At 35.1% G+C, this 27704-nt stretch overlaps 1 protein-coding gene across 1 annotated transcript in view; it reads left to right on the top strand.

Annotated features, from left to right (window-relative positions):
- Window positions 1-423: 423 nt before the first annotated feature.
- LOC5570171 (ATP-binding cassette sub-family G member 1) overlaps window positions 424-27704 on the top strand; it is a 173358-nt gene continuing 146077 nt past the window's right edge. The window contains exon 1 of the mRNA XM_021853895.1: window positions 424-917. The gene's annotated coding sequence lies outside the window, so the exon portion shown is untranslated. The remainder of the gene's footprint in view (window positions 918-27704) is intronic.

Raw genomic sequence — 27704 nt, 5'->3', positions numbered from 1 at the left:
AACCCTGCTCTCGCTCCATCGAATCAACTCCCCGCACACGCTTCTCGCGAGAGGTAGGAGGGTAGGTCAGCGAACCGCTTATTCGCTATGCTTCTGCTGCCTAACCACTTCCAATGACGATGACTGTTCGGTACACTCGCACCGAGCAGTGTTTAGCTCGCTTTGGTGGGCCAAGTGTGCCGAGGGGGAAGCAACTGGGAGAGGAGGGGGATCAGCTGTTTGGGTTTGAGTGCGCCTGTACTCGCTCCGTTCGTTCTCGTTGTCTACTGCTGCTCTAGCTGCTGGATAGGTGTAATAAGGGGCGAGCCCCTTCCCGTTCGTTGCCATCGACCGTCGTCGTGACGACGACTCGAGCCACATTGAGAGCTTCAGCGAGGTGCGGACGATGGGGTTGGTTGGGATGTGGTTGCGGCTGGGTTAGTGGAACATGCGGAGAATACGGCCAAACCTTTGCACAGTGGTGACGCCAGTTGTGATGGTGTAGCGAAGAAGTTAACTGAGTGGAGTTAACGCAGAAGCAGCAGCAGCAGCATCTTCAGGTCAGGAAGTCAGGGGATTTCTGATTGGTGACACGATTTCGCGAAGATAATCATATTCATGTACGGAAATCGAATGCAGGATAACCGGAGTGGATTGTGCAATAGGACCTTAAGATATCGCGGGGACTGAATGTACATTGAAATCGTTCGCGATGATTGTGTGATGTTCTTACGACAAAGTGATCTGGTGTTGGGAAAGAAGAGAAACTGAAATCGCTGAAAACGGGTAAAGTTCAAGAACAAAGAAATCTCGATATGTATTGTAGAAGCAGTTGATTGCGGAACGAGCTATTCTCCAATGGCGTTTACCCAGTGTGAGTCACTTCCAGATGTTGATGCAGCTGATAGAAAGTAGCTGGAACGCTAGTCGCTAGCAAGGTAAGTTTTGTTCCCCAGGGTGTATCTCGTGTGCCTCGTTTTGCGAGTTATACATATACCGAGTGAATTGCCCGGTCTTTGTTCCGCAACGTAGCTCCAGTCGTCATGGTTGGCCTTCCTCTCGTTGTTATCGTTTACTCCATCAGTAAGAAGGCTAACGATTCACAATTCTACTCGCAATTACGAAGTAAATCTAAATAGCTCGCAACAGTTTGTTTGCAGCAGCGCAATATTTTTAAGTGCCCTGCTATGTTTTGCTACTAAACCTTACAGTAGGAATTTTCAAGGTGACGTGACAAATAGGTTCTGTTTTGGTACGAATCCAGCCAGTTGCTCCATTGATAGCCTAGATTCGCGCTGAGGGATGCTATCAATGGACGTTGTTCATGTGTAAACTACAACTACTATTTGCGTCACTCGGCACTAGGCAAATCCCAAGCAAATGCAAGGACGCATGTGGGCGACAACAAAAATAGCACACTCTGCTCCCAGATGATGGCCACACGTATCGCTCCTGAACAGGAACAGTATAGAGCGCAGTTTCAGGAGCAACAATCTGAAACAATGAGATGAAGGTCTTGTTGTGTCGGACGGTACAGTAGCAGCCAATAATGTATCCGCATTATCATTGGAGTAAGAACAGGGGGCAGAGGGGCCAGCTCCCCCCACTCCACCAGAACCCTACAGACTCCCTCCCACCCCGCCAGATTTTTTTCATGAAATTGATTAGTTATGCCGAACAATCTTATGTGTTAAATTAAGAGCTTAAAAATTAATATAGTTAAATACTCTCCTGATATGTCAAGCTTCTAGCTGATACGACTTCCTCCACAAGCACCTCGTTAATGCTGAGTAAACTTACGGTGGATGAGATGGTTACATTTATGGTTTCTGATCTATTCCATCAAATATATGTTATTCAATATAAACAATACGTATTTATTTTTTCATAATTAAGCATCTCCAATAAGTTCTTTGGAAAAATTTTACATGAATTTAGTAAAACATTTTTAATCTTCCTCCAGAAATACTTTAACTCGTTAACGCCCAGCGTCCTATTTTAAGGACAGATGCGCCGAACGCCCAGCGTCCTCAATTGAGGACAGTGATTTGCGCAAATAACTTGAAAACGATGCAAAATTTAAATATACTATGTTTGGAGAAGTTGGCCATAGACCTGATTTCTTTCACTCAGTTGACATTATATTAAGGAATTCATTCACCAGATAGCGCGACAGTATGATCAAATATACCTTATACCTGCACATCTAACTCCCTGAAAAACGTGGAAGTCCAGCTTTGACAAAGCATATCTCTGTTGTTTTCCAAGCGATTTCGAAAATTCTTTAAGCAATAAATCCGAGCATCATTCAAGATCATTGTCCAATTTAATTGTCTCCAAATAAATGCGTCGTCCCAAAGTTATTTAGCAATAAACACTTCCTAGCATTTTGGAATATACATTCAACAATTAAACGAAATTCAAAGCGATGACAATTTTTTTTTTCGGCATGAAAGTTATTGTAGAAATGCAGTGAATCATTTTAGCAGGAATACATTTTTGGTAACACTCAAAATTTATTTTACCAAAAAATAATAATTACACTGCGGAACACGTTTTTTTCTCCAGCATCAAAATACCTTTATTTACTTAATTATGGGTTGCTGAATCTATTGCCGTTTACAGAAATATCATAGCACGTCTCGTTTTTGAGATATTGGTTGTTGAAAATGCAAAAATTGACTATTTCAGGCAACTTGCATGCAAGTTTGCCAGCTTGTAAGGCAATTTATTTGTTTAATTTGCCACAGAATTCAAACTTTATGTGTATAACAATATTTATAATCAAAGTTTATAATATTTTTGAAGCGGAAAAGTTATTTTTTGATGGTTTAGAAAAGTATTGTATTTTGCCATATAAGAGAAATGAAGAGTTTTGTATGGAGACTGCAAGCATGTAGAAAAAGATCGGTTTAATCTAAATATAATCGTGAAATTTCGACCAAAATATATCTAAAACGAAAGTTTTAGTCCTCTTTTGCATGTTTGGTGGATAAGATCAGAAAAATGTTTGATAAATTGTACTTCAAATTTTAGGTAAACATCAATAAAACTAATGTTTTATACAACTTTGGCGACCTGTAGCTAAAATTGTGACGTGCTGGAAAATTTCTGAGAACGGCATCAGATTCAGCAACCCCAAATCTACTAGAGACACATAATTTGATCCTTGAGACACGCAAAAATGTCATTTCTGTTGCGCTGTGTTATTATTCGTTATTTGAAACTGTTTGCTTATTAAACAAATTCCAAAGCAATAGCATACAGTTTCATTGACATCAATTTGACAAAAGTCCACTGATCATTTTTGGGTAGTAATATAAATTATTGATAGCATTCAAAATTTGTTTTTTTTTTTAAAAACTACGAGACACTTTAGGTATCCAAGTAAATCAAAATTCATAGCTTATTAGTATAAATTTGCTTGTACATTTCCAACGAACATATTTGAACAGACATAGTTATTTTGGATTACACAGAAAACATTTTTTTCTTTCCAAAATAATACGAGAAACCATAGAATTTGAACCTCTTTGCCTTAAAATCAATATATAAAGCAATGGCATACATTTTTTTGGCATGAACTTACTTGTAGAAATGCAGTTACCATCTTTATGAAGAAATAGTAAAGTATGAAAACACTCAAAATGTATTTTACCAAAAATAAATATTGAAAAAACTTATGTTGTATAACTGTATGCTCATAAATCGAATTGCAAAACAATGACATGTAGTTCTTAGTAATAAATTTGATTAGGCATGAGCATGAGTATGATTGACTGCCCGCAGATGCAACTCCGTTATTGTGAGAACAGCTGTACTTACACAGTGAACCAACAGACACTACTCAGGATCAGTAGCATCCTCAATGTGTAAGTACTGGTGCTCTCATTATTATAATAAACAATAACGGCGCCGGCTGCGTCCGAATGCAGGTTAATTTAGGGATGGGAGGGAAATGTTGACGTGTTACTTGATTTATAGAAGCCGAGGAGTCCTCTGCACTTCCACGAGTAGACACTGGGAGATTGATAAGGGAAAGGTTTGGGTAAAGGATTCGTTTTGGTAAGCGATAAATATATCATTTCAATTGAATGCACCTAACCGGATTCCCGATATTACTCGATAAAAGCATTGAACGCCAAACAAGTGTTCGTCGCTCGCCCTACAGGAGCAAGTGACAAAATCAGAGGATCAAACACTACTAACGCGATCCGATACTATTCCGCCGTGCTACGCGAACGACGCGCGACATGTTTGATCCTCACCTTATCGCCCACTCCCACAGGAGCAAGCGTCAAGGTCGAAGGATCAAACAGAACCTAGTTCTGAGTAATAAATTTGATTGTACAAGAACAATGATTAAATTTGAGGGAAAAGATAAATTGTTGATTACACTCAAAATTTATTTTGCTTAAAAACTACAAGAAACCCATGTTTTGAACTTATCGGCCTGTAATTCGAAATTCAAATCGATCCCACATATTTTTTTTTTTTTTGTATATTTTTGCTTATAGAAGTTAGGTTAACATGTTGAGGTAAAATGAATATTTCATATCACACTCAAAATTTATTTTGCTGAAAAATTGAGATAGCCCTCATTGTTTTAAATTAGTTATATTCAATTGAAGCCATAAATTTCATTTTTTTTTTTTTTCGACATAAACTTTATTCTAAAAGTCTAGAAAATTTGTTTGGGCAGAGTAGAAATTTTGGAAAACACTCAAAAATTATTTTACCCAAAAACTTCTTAAGAAATTTGTTTTACCTGTTTGCCTGTAAATCAAAATTCGCGGTAATTACTTGAAATCTTTTCGGCAATGCATTGATTGTTGCAGTCTAGTCAACCACTTAGAGCAGAAATAAAGCTTCTATGTTGTTATTTTTACAACAATTTGCTTTTTGATGTCTAGTGAACATGTTTGAGCAAGTACTATTTTTTAGAAACTACTCAAAATTTATTTTACCTTAAAAACTAGAAAATATCCTTTTATTTAACCTTTTTTTACCTCCAATCAAAACTCAAAGCTATGACATGTTGTTTTTTTAACCTAAGTTTGTTCGTATAAGATGTTTGGACAGAAATAAACGAATTCACGAGTCATCGCATAAAATTTGGTTAGAAACAAACAGTTACGAACATTCTTTTTCGTTATTTTAGAAAAATATATTTGAGGCCCAAGTAAAAATAGTACAGAAGCCAAAACTGAAAAAGCAGTTTTCTCTTTTAAAATAGGCCACTCAAAGGAAATAAAAACACACAGCTTTTTTATTTGCCAAATAAAACAGTTGTGTCTTTTTATTTTCTTTGATTTGTTGATTAAAAAAAGAGAGAACTGTTTTTAAAGTTTTGACGTTGGTACCATTTACACTTGGGCCTTAAGTATAATATTAGCTTTATACTCCAAACCATAAATTTTCAATGGACTTCTATTAGCTGATTGAGGTTTGAAAGTTACAAGTCTTTGTTTTATTTGTTGAACTGGATGACATCGACAGAAAAAAAAGAATAAGATTTTTGTTTAGATCCTCACCATAGACTTATTTTTTTTTTTTTTTTTTTTGCTGAAACTGTGTTTATTTTATGGAAACGTAACTATTGATAACAATTTCTAGATTTGAGCACAATTGTAGGATACCTTGGGCGTTAACGGGTTAGGTACGTTAACAAAGCGTTATACATTTCCATTAATTTGTCCCGGAATTCACCAGAAATCGTCCCTCATTTCCCAAAAAGCTTGTTACCATTTTCCGGAAGTAGAATTAATTTTCTATATAAACGATGGAAAAAACTGTCCAATAATTCGTCTCAAAAATGCTTAGGAATCCTACGTGATGTTACAGCTTAAATGCTATCAGATAATCTACAATGCATTGCAACAAGGTCCCATTAAAAAATTTTACCGGTAGCTTTTCGAAAAAAAAAAAACACTCTTCGTATTGCTGCGAACAGTTTACAAAAATGCTACTGGCAATTCCTTCATGAATTTTATCAAATGTACACGAGAAATTTATTCAGGAATCCTTCAGAATATACTTATTGATTTTTTCGCATGAAAATCCAGTCAAAGTGGCTGAAGAATATTTTATGCAATGCATTCCGCTTCAATACCCGAGCAAAATTGAATAGCAAAATGATAACATATCTAGTTACCCGGTTATCATCATTTGATAACTGATTTTTTTATCAGTTTGGCTGAATTAACAGCCAACATAACAAAAATGAGAACTCAAATTTGTTTGTCGAATAACAAAGTAATAGTAAATTATGTTATCATTGAGATCAAGTTGATAACTAAATTTGAATCATCATATAATTTTGAATTTTATGGTCATATATCAGAGAAAATTTTTGAGAGATGAGTGTTTTTAATTAAACCATCGCTTCAAATAATTTTACAGAATTTTGTATGACGAAAAGTCAACTTTGTTTAATAACACACGCTTTATAGAAATGTTATAGAAAAGATGTCTGATAACATATTTTGTTATCAACCTGTTATCAAAAATGTTTGTCGCGGATTCAATGATAACAAATTTTGTTATCATTCGGTTATCATCGATAACATAATATCAAATTGATAACAGCGATAATAAAAGTTGTTATCAATTTGATATCATCCGATAGTTATCCGACTTTGCTCGGGTATTTGATCGAAATTGGCTTGAAATTAATTTAAGTTATACAGTGGAATTCCGTTTTTGGCAACAAAGTCGAAATTATCAGTTGTTAAAAAAGGAACCGTTCCAAAATCGGAACCCATTCTCAAAAATATAATTGGGATGTTGCTACATACCCGTTATGAAACAAAATGCTGGCCAGAATTCGGCAATGGTCCCCTAGACAGACAGTACAGAAGAAACCGGTGGATCATTCATTTCTCCAGTTACTGTCAAAGTTATGGATGATTTATTGAAACTTCAGAAATTCACTTGAATAACGTAATTTATTTTTGAAAAATCCATAAAAAGTTAAGGGAATGACTTTTTGCATGATTGTGGAATGCTTCTTCATTCGCATTGTATGTAATTCTATGCAATAACAAGAATAGTGAATCCAAAATTTGTGTTGAAAACTCTGTTTGAATCATATACTATCTTGTTACTCTTGCGTGAAAACTTGTGGTTTGTTTTTGTTCAAACAAGCTGCTCCAAATTTGAAGAAAAATGGTTTCTATTGACTGTATCACCTAACGGCAGACTCATGTGGGCTGGTCACGCCTCCGCAATTCGAATTTTTAATATCCTTAAAATTTCTACTAGTACAGTTTTGTTGAATTCCACTACCATATATAATTACCATGTATTTACAGAAGAAGATGAAAATCATTTTCTCGAAAAATGTTGCTTTTAATTCCGTAATAAAATTTCATCAAGGATCTATCTTAAGTAATGTGGAAAAAATCTTTCTTTGATATGTCACTGGTATTTGAGCTGTTTATTCAACAGAATGATGGGTATCAGCTTCTCATAGCATTTCCACATAATTTCTTCGTGGTAGTCTGTAAGAAAATTTGTTAACGAATCCCACGATAAATATCTTAAAATATGCGGCAAAACTTCATTACAAAACAAATTTCATCATGATTTTGGAAATAAAAATATTTAATTATGCATTTCTAAGAAAAACTTTAGCTCTAAGGCCATTTTTAATACTGATTCTGTTGAGAAATTTCGTTAAATATCTTCTCGACAGCAGTTAATTATATCTCTGATTTGAATTTTTATTGACGCTGCTCTAGTAAATGTGTTGGGGTTTATTTTACATACTTTTCAGGAATAGCTTCGCCCAATAAATATCTCAAAATGTTTTTCAATATTTTTTCTTGAAATCCCGGTAAAAATTGTTCCATTTGTCCATGGCATCCATTTTCGATCATAAGCCTTGTAGAAATCTCTGAAGGTTTCTTCATAAGATCCAGGAAGAACTCTTCATGGGATACTGGAATGTAAAATCCTGTATAACATCATTCAAAATAATCGAGAAAGTGATGAGAAAAAAAACTACTTATTAAACTTTAACACTTCACTTCTGTAAAAAAAAAATTAAAAAATACTAAAATCACTAGTAAGGCGAGCAAATACCTTCAAACTCAAATATGTTGCTTATCTTGATAAGATATATCTGTCAGGATAAGCACATATTAGAGTGTAAAGGTATTTGCTCGCCTTACTAGATATTTAAGTATTTTTTTTTTTTTGCAAAAGTGGAGTGTTAAAGTTTAATTGGTACCGTAATCCGGGGTATCATTGATCAGCGGGGTAACATTGATCGGAATGACCCATCTCGTAAAAAGTTTGTATCGCCATTTATTGATGGAACATTTTCAAATCATGAATGGTGTTTCTCTTTCTTATATTCATAAGCTAATGAAAGTGAAGATTGTTCCGTTAATTGCGTTCACCTTATGCGTAAATATAACAACTTTACGAAACAATTATTTCAATGGTTAAGGATGACACTACCGAACATTCATGTCTCACATAAGTTCTGCAAACGATATGAGCAAGGAAATTGCGGTTCTCACTAAAAATGGCATCGCCGAAAACGATTCCGTTGTCAAAACATTCATAAGTATGCTTAATTAGGCAACATCAACAAATTACTGTTAAGAATATAGAATTCCCTTAGGAAATTGCCTACCTTTAGGCGTATTGCGTGGTTCGAGGTGTTTTTAATTTTAAAAAACTTAAAAAGTAAATGACTTGTAAGCGTTTCGCCTTCATATTCGGCTTCGGAGGCCATGATTTAAGTAAGTAACGACATTTTCAATATTACCGATCATTGTTTACATAAGTGATCAATGTTACTCCATATCAGCTAAATCAAAAATCACTTAAAACATTTTTTTAAACATGCTTAAATCTTTCAAAAAACAAAATACAGTATATACCCAGTAGACCTATTCATATTTTCAAAAATGTCTGGAAACTTCCCAGTCAACCAATACTTTGATTTTACATGTCGAAATGAACTTCTGGTCAAAGTTTCAGCCAATTTGGAGTAAATTTAGGTGTGCTTCAATCAATTATGTGTTTTGGCTATTTCAAGCTTTAAAATCATAACTACTGAAGGAACACCCAAACTTATCGCAAATACCTCTACACAGTAGTTTAACCAATTCTACGAACTTTTGTCGAACACGATTTTATGATTGGAGCAAGTTTTAACATAGTTTGGTCGAGGTTTGTGTCTCGAGGTTCTTGAAAATCTCTATTTTCGGGGAGTGTTTTCTCTAAAAAGCATACCTGTATGAAAATTTCGTATTTTTAATTTCCAGAACATGATGACTATGCATGTCTAAAAGTTAATCCCGTTCAAAGCTACCATTTATCTTACGAAAATAAATTGTGAAAAATAAGTAATTATGAAGCACATTTGCAAATCCGCTGTGAGTGAGCCAAATGCACCACCGTGAGCTTCAAAGAACATAAAAAATGAACACGTTAGCACTGCCTTTTCTCAGTCGATGATGATGATTGTTTTCAAATCGTTCTAAATGGTCAGTGAAATGCGATCAAAACAATCATCACATGGAAAGAAAAAGCAATGCTAACTTGTTCAATTCATTCAATCGTCGGTATATGTGTCATGCATGATTTAACTTTCATCAGGTTGCGATGCTGTGATCGATCTTTGGGCATTTTTTGTGATTTATTGCCTCAAGCAACATGTAAGCATTTGATGGTCAATGAATTCGTAGATTCATTATGTTTGATTCTCGTTGAATGGGGCTTGAAAAAATAATGTCAATGTGTGTTTTCTATACCATGTATAATGAGGAAACTGTGATTTCTGGGTACTGTGGCGAACAAATCTGGATCAAACAATGTTAAAACTCAATTTAATCTTTTTAGCGTCTTCGACAAACTTTAACAGAATAAAATAAGCTTTCAAGTAGTGGTAATAGCAAGTGGTTTTGATTTCCCACATGCTAGTTATGAATTTTCAAACCTTAAAATAAGCCCAAAAACACATTTTTAACTTGAAGCATACCGTAATCTTTATCAAATGAGCTGAAAATTTGACCAGACGTTGTTCTTAACATGATAATTCAGTATACTGCTTGACCGGAAGAATTTCAGACAATTTTTTAAATATGAACAGGTCTAATACCCAGTCAACATTTTGGTTGGTATAAATTTTGTTATACATCATTCTATATGAATCAATTCAATCGTATAGAATGCACGAAAAGGCTATATACCCACCAAAGTGGAGGCTATATGCGTACTTGGCACGACTTTTTCGGACTTTCTGCGATCAGATATACGATGCCACAAAATTTGGATGAAAATAAAAACAATAGTTTCCAGCGAGTCTCGAACACAGGACCTCTGGATCAGGAATCGAGCACTTTACCACTGTACCATCAAGGGTTACTTATCCGTTGGGTGATTATTTGCCAATCTTAATACATGTTTCATGTACAGCGACCCATCGTCAGCAGATAGACAAAGTTTGGGTGGCAATTTTTGCTAAGTTATTGCGATTTCATACGATGCTTCTTACTGGATTGATATGTGATCTGTCAGTTTATATAACATAACGTGATTCTATGTTGCACTATTTACGACATGTTTTGTTGTCAACACAGATTGTCGTTTATAAATCGTATTGGGGATTTATATACAACTTGTATTGACATTGATAACGCTTAATATGGCATCTTGTGCAATTCTGATTTTGATCGCATGAATATGTGATTTTGGGTGCACATTCTTAAACGATACGTGGTTCACTGGGTAGTCACGAGCTATGGGTGGCAGTACTTGTTTTAAAAATATAAAATTTGCAACATTTGCATTTTCAAACGAAATATTTAAAAACTATTCAAAAAAATGATCAATGTTACCCCGGATTACGGTAGTTTTTTTTCTCTTACACATACATCCCTCCCATAAATTTAATAAAAAAAAGTGTAGAGATAGTGATAATGAAAACCTATTTGATTTTATGTGTAAGTTTGATTTAATTTCTTTATTTCTTAAATAGCTTAAGACTAAAGAATTTTTACATGTTACACACCATACTTAGGATGATTTTTAATGCTTTTTTTAGTCGTTTTTAAGTATTGGAATCGTAGGAAAAAAAACTCTTTAAGACTTTCTGGTGTAATGTTCAAGAGAATCGCAACTAATATTCTTTGAGTTTTTTTATCTATTTTTGGAATTAATGGAGGATTCTCTGAATAAATGTATACATTGATTCCTTGAGATAGTTTTGGGGGAGCGCAGAGAAATATCAGAAGGAAGGTCTAGGTTATTCCTGAAGGGTTCTAAATTTATTAAAAAATGCAAAAGGGGATGGTTATAAGAACAAAAGTAAAATTATAGTGGCCTATTTTCCCGGAAAACTCTAGATGAATTTTCACGATTTCCCTATATACCTCAAATTTTCAAAATTCATATCTTCTGAACTATGCACCGTAGAACTAAAGTCTTCTTGTGAAATCGAAACGAAATTTCCTCAGCAATCTATTAAAAATATAAAAAGAAAAACATTTCCTGGAAAAATTTTTACCATGGAGAGAATCGTCGGAAAAATAGCGAAAAACTATCGTCTGGGCCGACAATGCTCATGCCATCCGTGAAGCAAACAAATTTACTGGATCTGTTGAAAATAGTTTCCCGGCTGTTAAACCCTGGTCTCTGCATAGGCTCATTTTCTAGTCCCCGGCGGGATTCAAACAAACTGGAATGTTCGCCTTAAATCTTCTCACAATTTTGCACACCTTCCATCGTCACTCTTATCTGTTTAGTGAACATCCCAGAAAAGCTGTCCATGATTTTCCATAGCTCTACGCGGTCGTTACTGTCATATGTCGCCTTGAATTCGATAAGACGATTAGGACCTGGTATTCACGACATTTTTGGAGGGTTTGCCAGTAAAGATCCGGTCCGTTGTTTGTCGGTTGACCTGTCTGATTTTGATTCTGATGATTATCCAATATCTGAAGTAATTTTTCGAATGCCTTTTGTGTTATAACGTCATCATTCGTCATATAAACCATTATCCGCATAGCATGCCGAATAGTCTATACTAAGCCAAAACTATAATCCGAAGAAGAAGTCCACTTCCTATCTTCCGTTAGAGCTAGCAAGGTATGTACTATATAATCGAATAAGCACTATACTAGAACGCAACGTTCTGCTAGCGGGGACGCTACCAACTACGCTAATGCCAGTATCGAATCGATATCGGTATACTTTCAAAAAAAAAATCACGAAATGTGTAGTGACCAAGTGAAACAATATTAGTTCCACAGTCCCATACATCAGCCCCCATTCGAACAGGAATTTTATCCCACTTCTGCGAATCGCACCAACCCTCGAACGACCACGATGCACAGAGATTCAGTTGTCCAAAAAGCTGGTAAAACCCAAATTTTCAAAGATAGTGTTTTCGGGGATTAGAGATTAGAGAAGATTCTTCGTGTCTAAGTTTTGAGAAAGATGAAAACCTCAATAGGTATGAAAAACAGCAAGTTCAATCTATGAAAACCAAAAAAATGCAATTCTACACCTCATCAATAGTAAAATGATGAGAATGCAAAATCTATGTCATGATTATTTCAAAAACTGTACCACTGTGCAACGGTGGACGAGACTTGCGCAATACCGGTAAAGGTACCTACATATGAGGATTTTTATTCGTGGTATTTAGCGTAAACAAAAAATACCATTCCTATATACCAACACGCCAAATTCTGTGTCCGAAACTATGTCGGGGCCAACGGAACAGAAACGGCTTTAGGCGGATGGACGGTCGGAAAAGTGCGAGGGCAAACGATGGGATGATGGCGAAAGCAAACCGACTTTTCTGTGTGGTCACGGATGTTTGCTTGATACCGTTCTATCCTATTCTGGTGATCAAGTATTCGCAGCAGATCACATCCGGAAAGGATTGGTTTTGATATCGGTTGATGTGCAGTTACGTCTTCCTTGACCGAAAGGCTTCATTTTCGATGGAATTTCGACTGAGTTTGGCTTCCGAGCAAACAACCAGAAAAGCCGTATGACCACCTAGGTGAACGATTCACGGTATTTCAGTTTGAAGTGTGTTAATAAAACTGTTTGGGCAGCGTTTCATTCGGAGAATATTGAGAGGCGGAGGCGAATGATGCTTAATTTACAGCTGATGCGGGACGTACATTGTGCTAGATTCTTGGAATTTGATTTGAATTGATTTTGGAAATTTTTAGCTCGGTCCGTTACCAACGAGTTTTATACGGTTTTGTCTGCTTCGATTACGCATAACATATGCATTTTTTCTGCAAAATTTGGGTTCATTGCCCTGTGGGGTCTAATTGAATATTCCAAATGTAGATATTAGTCGGTCATGCTTCGTGTGTGTATTTCGAACGGAACGTTACGCTACTATATCTGAAACTTGGAAAAGATTTTTTTGATTTCTTTATTAATATCATTCCAAAAATTACATTTATTTCTTATATCTAGGTGTTCTGTGTTAGTAGACAACACTATCATCCTAATTTGGTAAAACAAATTTAAGATTTTATTAATATTTTGTTAACAACATATTACATTTCACTTGCCGTAGCAGTTCAGATTTTTACAGGTGAGTTGATTTCACCTGCTTATTTCAACATTGGATATTCTGTGTAATTCATTAGTACTACACCGGGTAGGGAGCTTCAGAATCATTTTCAAAATTCTATATTGAATCCTCTGCAGAGCTTTCTTCAACAGCTTGTCCATAGGCAGCATTCATTTATTACGTAACGCTAAAATTGTAAATTTTTGACCACCTCCCCCCCCCCCTCCGTAACGTGAAAAATTTCAAATTTTTGTATGAGTCGTAACGCTTGGGCCTTAAGTGAGCCGTAAGTTACGGTAAAGATGGGCATGGCCGGGAATAGCGGTATTCATGGTTCTGGTATTCTTTTTTCAGATTAGATCAAGGGTAACTCCCAAACCTTGTACTTGAAAGCAGTCTATATGAGATTATCGAAGATAAAATATGAATACAGCTAGTATCCAATCTACGAAGTATACAGTAACTACGCTAACGCTAACGAATATTATAGGTTGAGTTTTGGAAGCATTAGGAGAAATATTCTATTTTAGCATGTATGAAAAATAAATCCAATCTTTTTGCTGTCTACTACAGATGACACGCAGGCCTCGTCCTTTGGTCTGTGAGGAGGCCTGTGTCATCCGCAAACAAAGATTTTTGGGTTGTAGGACATTTCCCACAAAGTCAAACCATAGAACGCCATTCCCCAGAATAACGTTCCCAAGAATCCCATTCCCCAGTTGAATACCGTTTTTGCTATTCCGTTTCATATCACCCTATTTTTCATCAAGCGGATGAACAACATAACGGCCTACTTTTTCAAACAAAAGAAACAGTATCGAAAAGTACTACTTTTCAGCACTGTTAGCGGTGCTGAAAAGTACCACTTTTCAGTTCTGATTTTGGAGTCAGATTAAACATAATCTGAGTATCTTTATACGCGATTGCTCTAAGGCGGTGTCCACAAATTATGTAACGCTCGAAGGGGGGAGCGGTAGGCTCAAGCGTTACAACTCATACAATTTTTTTAAACTTTCCATACAAAAAGCGTAACGGGAGAAGTGGTCAAAAATCTATAGATTTCTATTTAGCTTCAAACTATACATTCGCTGGGGGATCCGGATCTTACTACAGTCTTTCTGCTATGGAATCAGAACATTCAGTGGACGTAGTGAAGGTAGTAAAGTCAGTTTTTTTGAGTCTGAAGTTTCACGCGACGATTCGGTAAGCATTTTGGCACATCTAAAGCAACAGTACAATATTGACCATTCCACGAATTTTTAGATTCTAGAGAAATTATTCATGTGCTGGATACAATTTGCACACTCACTAACTTAGCAGGCGTATGGTTTGAAAGCTATTGACGTTTCAAAACAATTCAAAGCAGTTCAAATAAATTGCATGAAAGTTTCTATATGGTTATGTTCATTAGAAAGCAATTAGGATTGATATAAAAAAATCTCCACCGTATTGCCAGCTACATACCACTACCAGACTTATTTTACATTGTTCCTTTTGCATGGTCTTTGAAAGCTCGAACGGCCAATAGCCAGCAGCTGTAAAGCTCATTGGGAAGTTTTCCTTCGAAAAGATATTGTTTGCTGGATCCAATCTAATTGAGTCATCCAAATTGTCTCCAGAATCAGATCTGTTTCCCGCAGATTCAGGACATAATCGTTTAGAGGTTCGGCATTCCTCCTGACGGAAGAACTTTCAGCAACTTGATCTACGTCTTTCTCTAACGGTTCACCCAAGTACTCCACGTTGAGAAACGAAGTAAACTCGTCATTCTGCACTGAGCTCTGTAGTATTCTTTCGGTGGCGTTTATGGCAATGTACAGATTGCATTTCTGTACTGAATGAATTAAATTCTCCGGTGGATGAGTCAGTTTTTGGCACCCAAAATCAAAACTAAGACGAAAATAGTTAGTATCCAAGCATGCTACTAAACTAATGTGTGAGGTGTGCAAATGTTCACTGTGCAAAAATTTTCTGCACAGTAGTCTAATAAGGTGCAAAATGCTCAATATGATTCAGAATTATTTTGGCTTCTTACCTGGTTTGTTCTCGAATAGGAATAGCCTGGAAGCATGCATTTCAATCAGTATGGTATCGATGCAGGTGTGAAAATTTGTGACAGTCATACCACCTCACTGTATCACAGCCTACGTGATTAAAAATTTTTGAGCAAGGATAGCCACGTGGATACTCTTGAAATATGTTTATGCTAATAGAAATAATCCAACACGGCATTTTTCGTAATAGCAAAAAATGTTGTATGCAACTCGTTGCAAAACTCGATATTTTCAGCACTCGTCTTACTTACTCGTGCTGAAAAAATCTTCATTTTGCAACTTGTTGCTTAAATAACTATTAAAAGGTGAATGATTGCGTCCCTTGTCTCATTTATGTCTAAATTTATACGATTCTTTGAATGCTGTCTTGTAATCCCTCGTCAGCTCTGCGTTAGATAGGGAAAGTGTACCAGTTATGGCCATAGTGGTTCCCTATTTGGCCATACGGGAAATTTCGATAGCTTTCACATTTTAAATCTTTTTGAATGTTTAAACATCAAACACCTCGATATAACGTAACTCGATTTTTATTTTCGTTACGTTATATCGAAGCAATTTTTTTTCTAAATTTCGGTCCACATGTATTTGATGAGAAAATGGGTCTTACATTGATATTATTGAACTAACAGGATTTTTTTTATCTGACGTATTTTTTCGATGTTTTTCGGTTTTAATTTTTTTTTATATTTTTTTCTTATTATCTTCTTTTTCCAGTAATTCCTCCTAATGAAATGTATTCAGGAAAAGTCTTTGGAGGAATCCTTGAAAACTCGGAGTAAATAAACGAGATCTTTCAGAAATCTTTAAAAATGTTAATGTTGAGCAGTGAACATTGAACATTTCTAGCAGGCAATTATGGAACTTCAATAATTTTGTTATGAGGAGCTCGTGGTAAAACTCCTAAAGCTAATGTTTTTGTTATTTCTTGACAGATTTTTAGAATGAATGTTCCAAGAATTGCTTAATTTTTTTTCAGAATTCATGAAGAAATCACGAGAACACTCCACTAAAAAAAAAGATCTTAGAGAATTACTTGAAAACCTCAATGAAAAAGAATCAATGAATGGTTTTATTTCACATAGAATCATTGAAGAAACTTGAGTAGTTCATAAAATGTTTTTTGCATAAATATTTGTAGAAAGTTCTGCAGAAAATCATAATAAAATTGCTGGAGAAATGCCAAGAAAATTGTTTTTCAGGTTTTTGGACGAATACCTGTACGATTTTTTGGAATTATTTGCAGAGCATTCTCTAAAAAGGTCGCTGGGAGAATTCATGAAAAATTTGCTGTAATTATTTATGAAGCTCTAGACTCCGGAAATATATTGCTGTTTGCATTTCAGATGCAAATCTTGACCAAACTTCCTCCAAATGCGGTAACACAAAACAATCAAAGGAACCTAGTAACGATTATATAAATCACCGCCGCCCTAGCAAGAAAAATCTATCTTTGACATCGCATTTCTTGTGAAAAATATTACCGCGTTTGGTGTTTCCGCATTTGATATTTGCATTTTATACGTACAAAGCAATATAAGGAATCACATGCGGAATGATTTGAAGAATTCATAGTTGAATCTACTTTATATGCTGGAGAAATTACTTGGTGATATTTTTGTACAAAGGCACAGTAGAATTTACAGATATATAAAAAAAAAAACTATTGGAGAAATTTAAAATAACTGAATTTAAAATTCCTAGAATCCGGAATTCCATGTAAACAGTTCTTCGAGATATGCTGGAGAAATTCCTGAAGGAATATACGAACCAATTTTTGGTGAAATTGAATGCGAACTTTCTGATGAAATTCCTCAAGGAATTCTTAAGACTGGAGTCAGGTCAATTTTGATGCAACGTTGCTGAAATTGCTTAAAAATATCTGATGGAATCCCTGGCATCATTTTTGAAAAAAATCATAATCTTAATTTAACATAAATATCAGGAGGATTAACTAGTGGAATGTCTGGCATATACCTGTTGGAATTATTATAAGAATGTGTTTTAAGTTTTATACATGAATACCAGGAGAGTTTAGGATCCATGGAGAAACTTTTGGCGGAATCTCTGGAGGCATCCTCACCCGGATAAAAAATACAATACAAAAACAATATAACGTATTGTAACAGTACCATTCAATCTATTGGAAATACAATACAGTATATTGCAAAATGACAATACAATTACAGTACAATATATTGTTTTGAACAGTTCACTGTATGGTATATGAGATTTTTGCAATATAATGTATGGGTTTTTAAGTATCGTAACAATACAAATAAAGATATTTTCTCATACATACATTTTGAAAATACAATACGATATATTGTTCATGTCTTGATTAGCATTTTGTATATTGTTGTACAACACAAAAACAATTCAACGGACTGTATTTCAATTAGTGGTGAAAAGTATAGAATTTGTATTTTGTATGGATTGTTCCCCAATTTACCGGATATTAGTGCCAACAGTAGCAAAATAATGCTAACTCCTATAGAAGTAAAGATATTTATCATGGTTGCATTCGTCGTTACAGCTAATGTCAAGTGGCTTCTACAAAACTACTTATTTCTACTTTTTGAATATTTTTCACCCAACATTTCTTGCTTTCTGAACTTGTTTTGTTTACTTCTTTCAGCCAAGCTACACAGAAAAAAACAACAGTTGTTTTACGCGAAAATAGGAATTTGACCAAAATTGTAAGGTACAAAACCAATAAAAAACAATACAGTGTTCTGTTACAATATATTATATTATTTTTGAATTGTATGTTCAAACAAGAATAATGTTGCTTCGACATTCAATTACAATACGCTGTATTATATCCAAAACGTTATATAGTACATTAATGGTTTATTCCATTCACTGAATGGTACGTTTTTATCCGGGCAGAATGATCCTAGTTGAAATCCGTGGAGATATCGGTTAATGACTGTATTCAGTGATAATAAACGCTTGCATTGCTTTGATTTAGTATTGGTTGGTGTTTGAATCTTGAAAAATATTTATTGCAGTTCATAAACCGTGTTTTTAATGAAAATTGAAAAAATAAATGAGAGCCAAAAAAAAGTTACGTTATATCGAGGTAAAAATTACGTTATATCGAGTTACGTTATAAAGAGGTTACGTTATATCGAGGTTACGTTATATCGAGGTATGACTGTATATCTTAAATCTTACTACTAAAACACACAAAATCTTTCAAAATGTGAAAACATTCAAGTAATCCTGTATGGCGAAATAGGGAACCACTATTTCCATAACTGGTACACCTACCCTAGTTCGTTTCAGTTTTTATTTTGTTCAATAGTTATTTATTTACTCGTTGTATACTTATGACACACTGATGGTATACATAATATGGTACAATTATCTTAAAATGAGATTCATACTAATAATTGCCTAAGGTAACCTTGGAATAATTTTCTTGACAACTTGTACCATGGAATATACAGTACTGGACAGAATAAAGTACGCATTGGTCATTTTTCCAAACAAAATGGTCAAGTTTGGAGATCTGAATCTCAGCTTCTAGAGGTCCGATTGATCTGAAATTTTTACCACAGCCTAGATATAACATAAATTTTACTCAATTGAAATATCACTATATTTGAAACACAATCTTTGGAATTATTGAAAATCTCTCAATTTGCGTAAAATTGCATAATTTTATTTTGAAAATATTTTGGAAACAATCTGTTTTACCGAAAAATGATGTTCGGCAAACTTGTGTGTCTTATCAAATTGCAATTTTTTGTAGAAGGACATTTTGCTCTAAATATTTCCATATAAAAAATATTGCTATTTCAAAATTTTGTCATTTTTATCGAAATTTGAGATTTGCGATAACTTAAAAGTTTGTTAATGAAAAACTATGAATTTTTATTCTAACAAATTTGAGGTTACTTTCAAGCTGCGGTGAAAATTTCAGGTCAATTGGACATCTAGAAACCGAGATTTTTTTTTTTTTTTTTTTTTTTTTTTTTTTTTTTTTTTTTTTTTTTTTTTTTTTTTTTTTTTTTGAATTTCTTTATTAGTATCATTCCAAACATTACATTCATTTCTTATATCTAGGTGTTCTGTGTTATTTGACAACACTATCATCCTAATTTGGTAAAACAAATTTAAGATTTAATTAACATTTTGTTAACAACATATTACATTTCATTTGCCGTAGCAGTTCAGTTTTTTTTACAGGTGAGTTGATTGCAGCTGAATTATAAGAGAAAAAAAAATGTTTTTAATATACTTAACCTAACTTAACCTAAACATATAACGCATTAATCGTGGCAATAGAAGATTGTAACGATTTTTGCCTGAAATTATTAATGATTGTATTTGACATTTGTTCCAATGTTTCAACATTGGATATTCTATGTAACTCATTGGTACTATACCAGGGAGGAAGCCTCAGAATCATTTTCAAAATTTTATTTTGAATTCTCTGCAGAGCTTTCTTCCTGGTATTACAACAGCTAGTCCATATTGGTACAGCATACAACATGGCTGGCCTGAAAATTTGTTTGAATATCAACAGCTTGTTCTTAAGACAAAGTTTTGATTTTCTATTAATAAGGGGATAGAGACATTTTACATATTTATTACATTTGGCTTGAATGCCCTCAATGTGATTTTTGAAAGTTAAATTCTTATCTAGCATGAGCCCTAGATACTTAACTTCATCTGACCAATTTATTGGAACCCCTCTCATCGTGACAACATGTCTACTTGAAGGTTTCAAATAAAGAGCTTTTGGTTTATGTGGGAATATTATTAGTTGAGTTTTGGAAGCATTAGGAGAAATCTTCCATTTTTGCAAGTATGAAGAAAAAATATCCAAACTTTTTTGCAATCGACTACAGATGACACGCAGGCTTCGTCCTTTGGCGGAGAGGCCTGTGTCATCCGCAAACAAAGATTTTTGACATCCCTGAGGTAGCTCAGGTAAGTCAGATGTGAAAATATTGTATAATATTGGTCCCAAAATGCTGCCTTGGGGAACACCAGCTCTTACAGGAAGTCTTTCAGATTTGGAGTTCTGATAATTAACCTGAAGTGTACGATTTGACAGATAACTTTGAATTATTCTAACAATGTATATTGGAAAATTAAAGTTTTTCAATTTTACAATCAAACCTTCATGCCAAACACTGTCGAATGCTTTTTCTATGTCTAGAAGAGCAAGACCAGTAGAATAGCCTTCAGATTTGTTGGAACGGATCAAATTTGTTACACGTAAAAGTTGATGAGTGGTCGAATGTCCATGGCGGAATCCGAACTGTTCATTGGCAAAAATTGAATTTTCGTTGATGTGGGCCATCATTCTGTTCAAAATAACCTTTTCAAAAAGTTTACTGATGGAGGAAAGCAAACTGATTGGACGATAGCTAGAAGCTTCTGCCGGATTTTTGTCTGGTTTTAAAATTGGAACAACCTTAGCATTTTTCCATTTGTCAGGAAAATATGCTAATTGAAAACATTTGTTAAATATATCAACTAAAAATGATAAGCTACTTTCTGGAAGCTTCTTGATGAGGATGTAGAAAATTCCATCATCGCCAGGAGCTTTCATATTTTTGAATTTTTTAATAATAGTTCTCACTTCTTCCAAATCAGTCTCCCAGGCATTTTCGAAAACGTTCTCTTGATTGTGAATATTTTCGAACTCCTGAGTAACTTCATTTTCAATTGGACTAGTAAGTCCTAAATTAAAATTGTGCGCACTTTCAAACTGCATAGCAAGTTTTTGAGCTTTTTCGCAATTAGTTAGTAATAATTTGTTTTCCTCTTTCAATGCCGGTATTGGCTTCTGAGGTTTTTTCAAGATTTTCGATAATTTCCAAAAGGGCTTAGAGCCAGGGTCCAATTGAGAAATTTTATTTTCAAAATTTTTGTTTCTTAATTGAGCAAAACGTTTCTTGATTTCTTTCTGCAAATCCTGCCATATAATTTTCATAGCAGGATCGCGAGTGCGTTGAAATTGCCTTCTCCTCACGTTTTTAAGACGGATCAAGAGTTTAAGATCATCGTCTTTAATCACGGATTCAAATTTTACTTCACATTTTGGAATTGCAATGCTTCTGGCTTCAACAATGGAATTTGTTAAAGTTTCAAGAGCATTGTCAATATCAAGTTTAGTTTCTAAAGAAATGTTAACATCAAGATTGGAGTCAACATACGTTTTATATATATTCCAGTCGGCTCGTAAATAATTGAAAGTGGAGCTGATAGGATTTAGAATCGCTTCTTGGGATATTTGAAATGTAACAGGGACATGATCAGAATCAAAATCAGCATGAGTAATCATTTGGCTACAAAGATGACTAGAGTCGGTTAAGACCAAATCAATCGTAGATGGATTTCTAGAAGAGGAAAAACATGTGGGGCTATCAGGGTATTGAATTGAGAAATATCCTGAAGAGCACTCATCAAATAAAATTCTGCCGTTGGAATTACTTTGAGAATTATTCCATGACCGATGTTTGGCATTAAAGTCACCAATGACAAAAAATTTTGACTTATTGCGAGTCAATTTACGCAAGTCAGTTTGGAGCAAATTAACTTGCTGCCCAGAGCATTGAAAAGGCAAATAGGCAGCTATGAAAGTATATTTACCAAACTGTGTTTCAACAGAAACACCTAAAGTTTCAAAAACTTTAGTTTCAAATGATGAAAACAGTTGATGTTTTATACGCCTATGAATGATGATTGCAACTCCCCCACATGCCCCATCAAGTCGATCATTACGATAAACAAAAAAGTTAGGATCTCTTTTGAGTTTAGATCCAGGTTTTAAATACGTTTCGGTAATAACTGCTATATGCACGTTATTAACCGTAAGAAAATTAAACAGCTCGTCCTCTTTACCATTCAGAGAACGAGCATTCCAATTTAAAATATTTAAATTATTATTTGGATCCATTAGAAAAACGTAATCCAATAACAATTTGATTTGTAAATTTTACACCTACTTGGACTGCTTCAGTCATAGTGGTGGCTTTGAACATTGCATCAATCATTAGATTCAATTGTTCAGTTAGAAAATTAAAATCAGAGGCAGACATGTCATGTGATTTCCCATTGGAATTTTCGGTAGACGAAGAAGCGGAGTTACCTGTGGCGGTAGGGTTTTTTCCATTTGATTTGAAACTAGTAGAATGGGTACCCATGGATCGAGCAGGGGAGGAGTTCGAATTTCCTGCTACGATATCGGCAAAGGATTTACCGTGGGTAGATACATTCGAAATAGAAAGATTCGAACGGCTACCCGACGGATTAAAATTAGTTTGTGCCTGAGCATGATTATGATCTTCCTGATGGGTATGATTCCTAATCAAGCGATCGTTAACTGAAAAATGAGCATTGTTCGATACTCTACCAGGCAAATTCCGGAAACGACCGTTATCGTAACGGATATTATCTTTCATCTGCCTGGCACGAGCCTCAATGACCTTTTTTCGTGAAGGACAATTCCAAAAATTGGACTTATGGTTAGCCCCGCAATTACAACATATGAATTTGGTGGTATCTTCCTTCACTGGACAGACGTCTTTGGCGTGAGAAGAACCTCCGCAAATCATGCATTTAGCATCCATGCGACAATTTTTTGTACCATGACCCCACTTTTGGCACCGACGGCACTGAGTGGGGTTCTGGTAATTTCCTCCAGGTTTCTGGAAATGTTCCCATGTCACACGGACATCAAACAAAAGTTTTGCTTTTTCTAAAGCTTTAATATTATTTAGTTCTTTTTTGTTAAAGTGAACTAAATAAAATTCTTGAGAAAGCCCTTTCCGAACAATGCCAGATTGGGTTCTCTTTTTCATAATGATTACTTGGACTGGGGAAAATCCAAGTAAATCATTTATTCCATTTTTGATCTCTTCAGGTGATTTATAGTCACTTGAGAGACCTTTCAAGACAACTTTGAACAAACGTTCAGTTTTGTCGTCATAAGTAAAAAATTTGTGCTTCTTCTCTTCAAGATGTTTGAGAAGAAGCTCACGATCTTTAAGAGTTTCCGGCAAAACGCGACAGTCTCCTTTCTTTGCGATTTGGAAGGAAACCTTGATTCCCCTAATGGAGTTCAAGATCTCCTGCCTAAATCCCCCAAATTCGGAACAACTGACCACGATAGGCGGCACTCTTTGCTTCCTCACTTGAATCAAAGAGCCTGGGCTAGAGGCTGCTTCGATTTGGTGTTCGGAAAATTTGTCTAGAGCATCGAACTGATTGCTCATTTCGATACAATTATTCATTTCACCCTTGGAAGAAACTTCGCATTCCGGGGAAGCGTCCTTTCTTCCATTCTTGCCACGTGTAGTGACAGTTTTAAAACCCACTTTTTTGGAAGGAAGTAGTGAATTCAGAGATTCACCCTTCCTTTTGTTTGTTGTTGATACCATGTTTAATTAATAAACGAAAGAAGACGTGACCTTCGAAAGGTTTTTTCCCAAGACGGTGTCCAAGAAGGATTACCACCGCTAGCTTTCGCCAACGGGTCCAACGAAAAATCGAAGGCACGGGTCCAAACAAGGATCGTAAAGGGATCAATAGTAGAAAAAATAGTACTGAAAAGTACTGTTTTAGTAGCACTGAAAAGTACCGTTTTTAATTTTAGCACTGAAAAGTACTGTTTTTGTAGCACTGAAAAGTACTGTTTTATTAGTAGATGAAAAAACCGAATTTAGTACTATACCATTTAATTCCACTAGAGTTTGTATCCTTTGACAGATACGCGTATTTCGACCTCAACTGTAAGGCCGTCTTCAGTGTCGTGTACTAGACGGGAGTCTAGTACACGACACTGAAGACGGCCTTACAGTTGAGGTCGAAATACGCGTATCTGTCAAAGGATACAAACTCTAGTGGAATTAAATGGTATAGTACTAAATTCGGTTTTTTCATCTACTTATAGGTATTCTACTAAACAGCTCGAAGATTTATTATCACTGTTTTATTGCTTTAGGTAGTTTTTAAGAAAACTTCCAAGAGCAGAGAGAATTCGTGTACGCACAGCACGAAAGTACGATGCGCACTCTCTAGAAACCGAGATATAAGCCTCCAAACTTGACCATTTTGTATGGAATAACGGCCAATGCGTACTTTATTCTGTCCAGTACTGTATACTAGATATCTGCCCTAGGTATTACACAATATTCAACCTACAAATATAGACTATTTTTCTTCTTAAAATGTTTTGAGAGTCGCATTTGTCTTTGAAGAACAAGTATGTAGAAAGCCTTTTATGGCATTCATGCAACGAGACAAATCATCTAAGGGGCCGTCCATAAATTATTTGGTGATCTATGCAGAAATTCATAGAAGTCTAGCCAAAGACCACGGCCCATACAAATTTTAAGATGCTTGTATGGACAAAAAAAACCGCGAGTGGAAAGAGTGAGGTGCCTTGAAAATCCAAAAATTACCACATCGACAGTCTCTAATGTAATCTGACGCACTGACCAAATTCTTAGGCGGAAAAAACAATCCTTACATATGTTATACTATGTATTATTATCAATTTTGGCCCAAAATGTTGGAAAAAATAAATATTTTGTTGTTTTTATAGATTATTCTCCCTCCTTTTGAACATTGACTGTTCTTTCTAGGTTTACTGTATTTGTCTTATGAAGAATAATGAAACACAATTACTCAAGAGAAGTCCGTTTCTCTTTTATAAAGTTATTTAGAAGATTTGTAACAAAACGTAAGAGCTACAACATATTTAAGCCTGTGTGCAGTAGAATGGCCTATTTTGATCAAACTTAAAAAAATCTTTAGTTACATCCACCAAATTTGTTTAGCTTCTGGAGGTCCAAGAAGCTACTGTGAAAATTTGATTAGAATCTATCAACTCTAAGAAGGGAATAAACGAGCTTGAGTTCACGGATTCCACTCTTATTTTCAGAGTAGCTTCTTTGGGTCCAAATGAACCAATTTGGAGTGTAACTAACTTGTGATTATTTCAAATTAAGCTTTTCCATATATAAATGGATCATCCTAATAGAAACATTATTATCGTTTTGTATTGATTCCAGTTCAATACTGTTGTAGATGAAAAGCTATGATTTTCGAACTACAATAATTGTACTAATTTTCGGATTTTTATACAAAGTAGACCAATATCATATGAATAGGTCGAAAACTAATGTAAGGTCAAAAATTAGTGCTCTTCCTCTCAACTATCGGTGTTCATTTAGTCTTTCAGACCTGGAGTTCTGATAATTAACCTGAAGTGTAAGATTTGACAGATAACTTTGAATTATTCTTACGATGTATATTGGAAAATTAAAGTTTTTTAATTTTACAATCAAGTCTTCATGCCAAACACTGTCGAATGCTTTTTCTATGTTTAGGAGAGCAAGACTAGTATAATAGCCTCGAGATTTGTTGGAACGAATCAAATTTGTTACACGTAAAAGTTGGTGAGTGATCGAATGTCCATGTCGAAATCCGAACTGCTCATTGGCAAAAATTGAATTTTCATTGATGTGGACCGTAATTCTGCTCAAAATGACATTTTCAAAAAGTTTACTGGTGGAGGGAAGTAAACTGATTGGACGATAGCTAGAAGCTTCTGCAGGATTTTTATCTAGTTTTAAAATTGGTACAACTTTGACATTTTTCCATTTGTCAGGAAAATACGCCAACTGAAAACATTTGTTATATATATGAATAATAAAAGAATGATATGCTACTTTCTGGAAGTTTTTTTTGATGAGGATGAAGAAAATTCCATTATCGCCAGGGGATTTAATATTATTAATTTTTTTTTAATAAAAGCTCTCACTTCTTCCAAATCATTCTCATGATTCAGAATGTTTTCGAAATCCTGAATAGTTTGATTTTCTATTCGACTAAAGTCCTAAAATTAAAATTGTGCGCGCTTTCAAACTGCATAGCAAGTTTCTTAACTTTTTCGTAATTAGTTAGTAATAATTTGCATTTCCGAAAAAAGTCGTTTCTTCCATTTTGCCACGTTTGGTGACAGTTTTAAAATCCACTTTTTAGAAGGAATTTGTGAATTCAGAGGTTCACCTTTTGTGGTAGCAACCATATTTGGTGAACAATTGACAACACCTTCTAAGAGATTTTTTTTTCAAGACGGTGTCCAAGAAAATTTATAGATCTAGACTGCAATCTTTGAAATTCATATTTCTCATCAATAATCGAAGCCACTACGGTAATTTTTTTCCATCAAAAGTAGTGTAGCTCTCTTCCCTAGCATGCGCTCTCAAAATTTTATGTTTTATCTTTCTCCAACATTTCTCCACCAGTGCAACAACAAAAAATATGCACACGCTGCAGCAGAGCAGCCAAGTGCATATGTCCCTCCACCGTACATAAGTTCGCCAGTTGAGCCTGCATTACTCGATTACTTATCGCTGTCCGTCCACCACGGTTCGCAATTCGCAATTTGATCGCCACCGCGTCTTTGTTTGGACGCACTTATGGCACTTATATCATCATGCGCCTCCATCCCATTCCACTACTGAGCAGCACGAACGATCACCCCCTTCCTTGTGCGCTTACTAGGTTGGTATAACTCTTCCTTCTTCTATACACAGCTGTCTGTGGATGGATACGATATCCAAACAAACCAACAACCCGGCATTGGCGATAGGCATAAGAAGGTAGGGTAACTCGGTGTTATACGCCCCACCCGGGCAATACGCCCCTCCTCGATATTTAACGAACCAGATTCAATATGAAATTGAAAATGACTGAGAATCCTTACAATTCATGAGACTGTCTCACTATGAAAATTTGACAGTTATAACGCGCAGCACAACAGAGATAATGCAAAAAGTATCAAAAGTCGAATTTCGATGTAATTTTTCACGCAGTGTTTTTAAGCATTTTTTGAGTCAAATATCACAACATAAAAGCAACCAATTGTAAAACGTTGGCTCTTGAACTAATGAACGAATATCATTAGTAAGGATGACCAAAAAGAGTGAAAATTCACTGAAATATTCGTTTTCCAACAACTTCTCATCCCTGGGCAATATGCCCCATCACGGGCCGGATGATATGCCCCACTCTTGATGCCATCTATTCCCGAGCAAGCTCTTTAGCAGTTTTTCAGCGTGCATAAGCAGCTGACAGTC

Source organism: Aedes aegypti, chromosome 3 (assembly GCF_002204515.2).
Source record: "Aedes aegypti strain LVP_AGWG chromosome 3, AaegL5.0 Primary Assembly, whole genome shotgun sequence".
Lineage (NCBI taxonomy): Eukaryota > Metazoa > Arthropoda > Insecta > Diptera > Culicidae > Aedes > Aedes aegypti.
The sequence above is the reverse complement of the archived record's forward strand: the minus strand, read 5'-3'. Positions and strand labels throughout refer to the sequence as shown.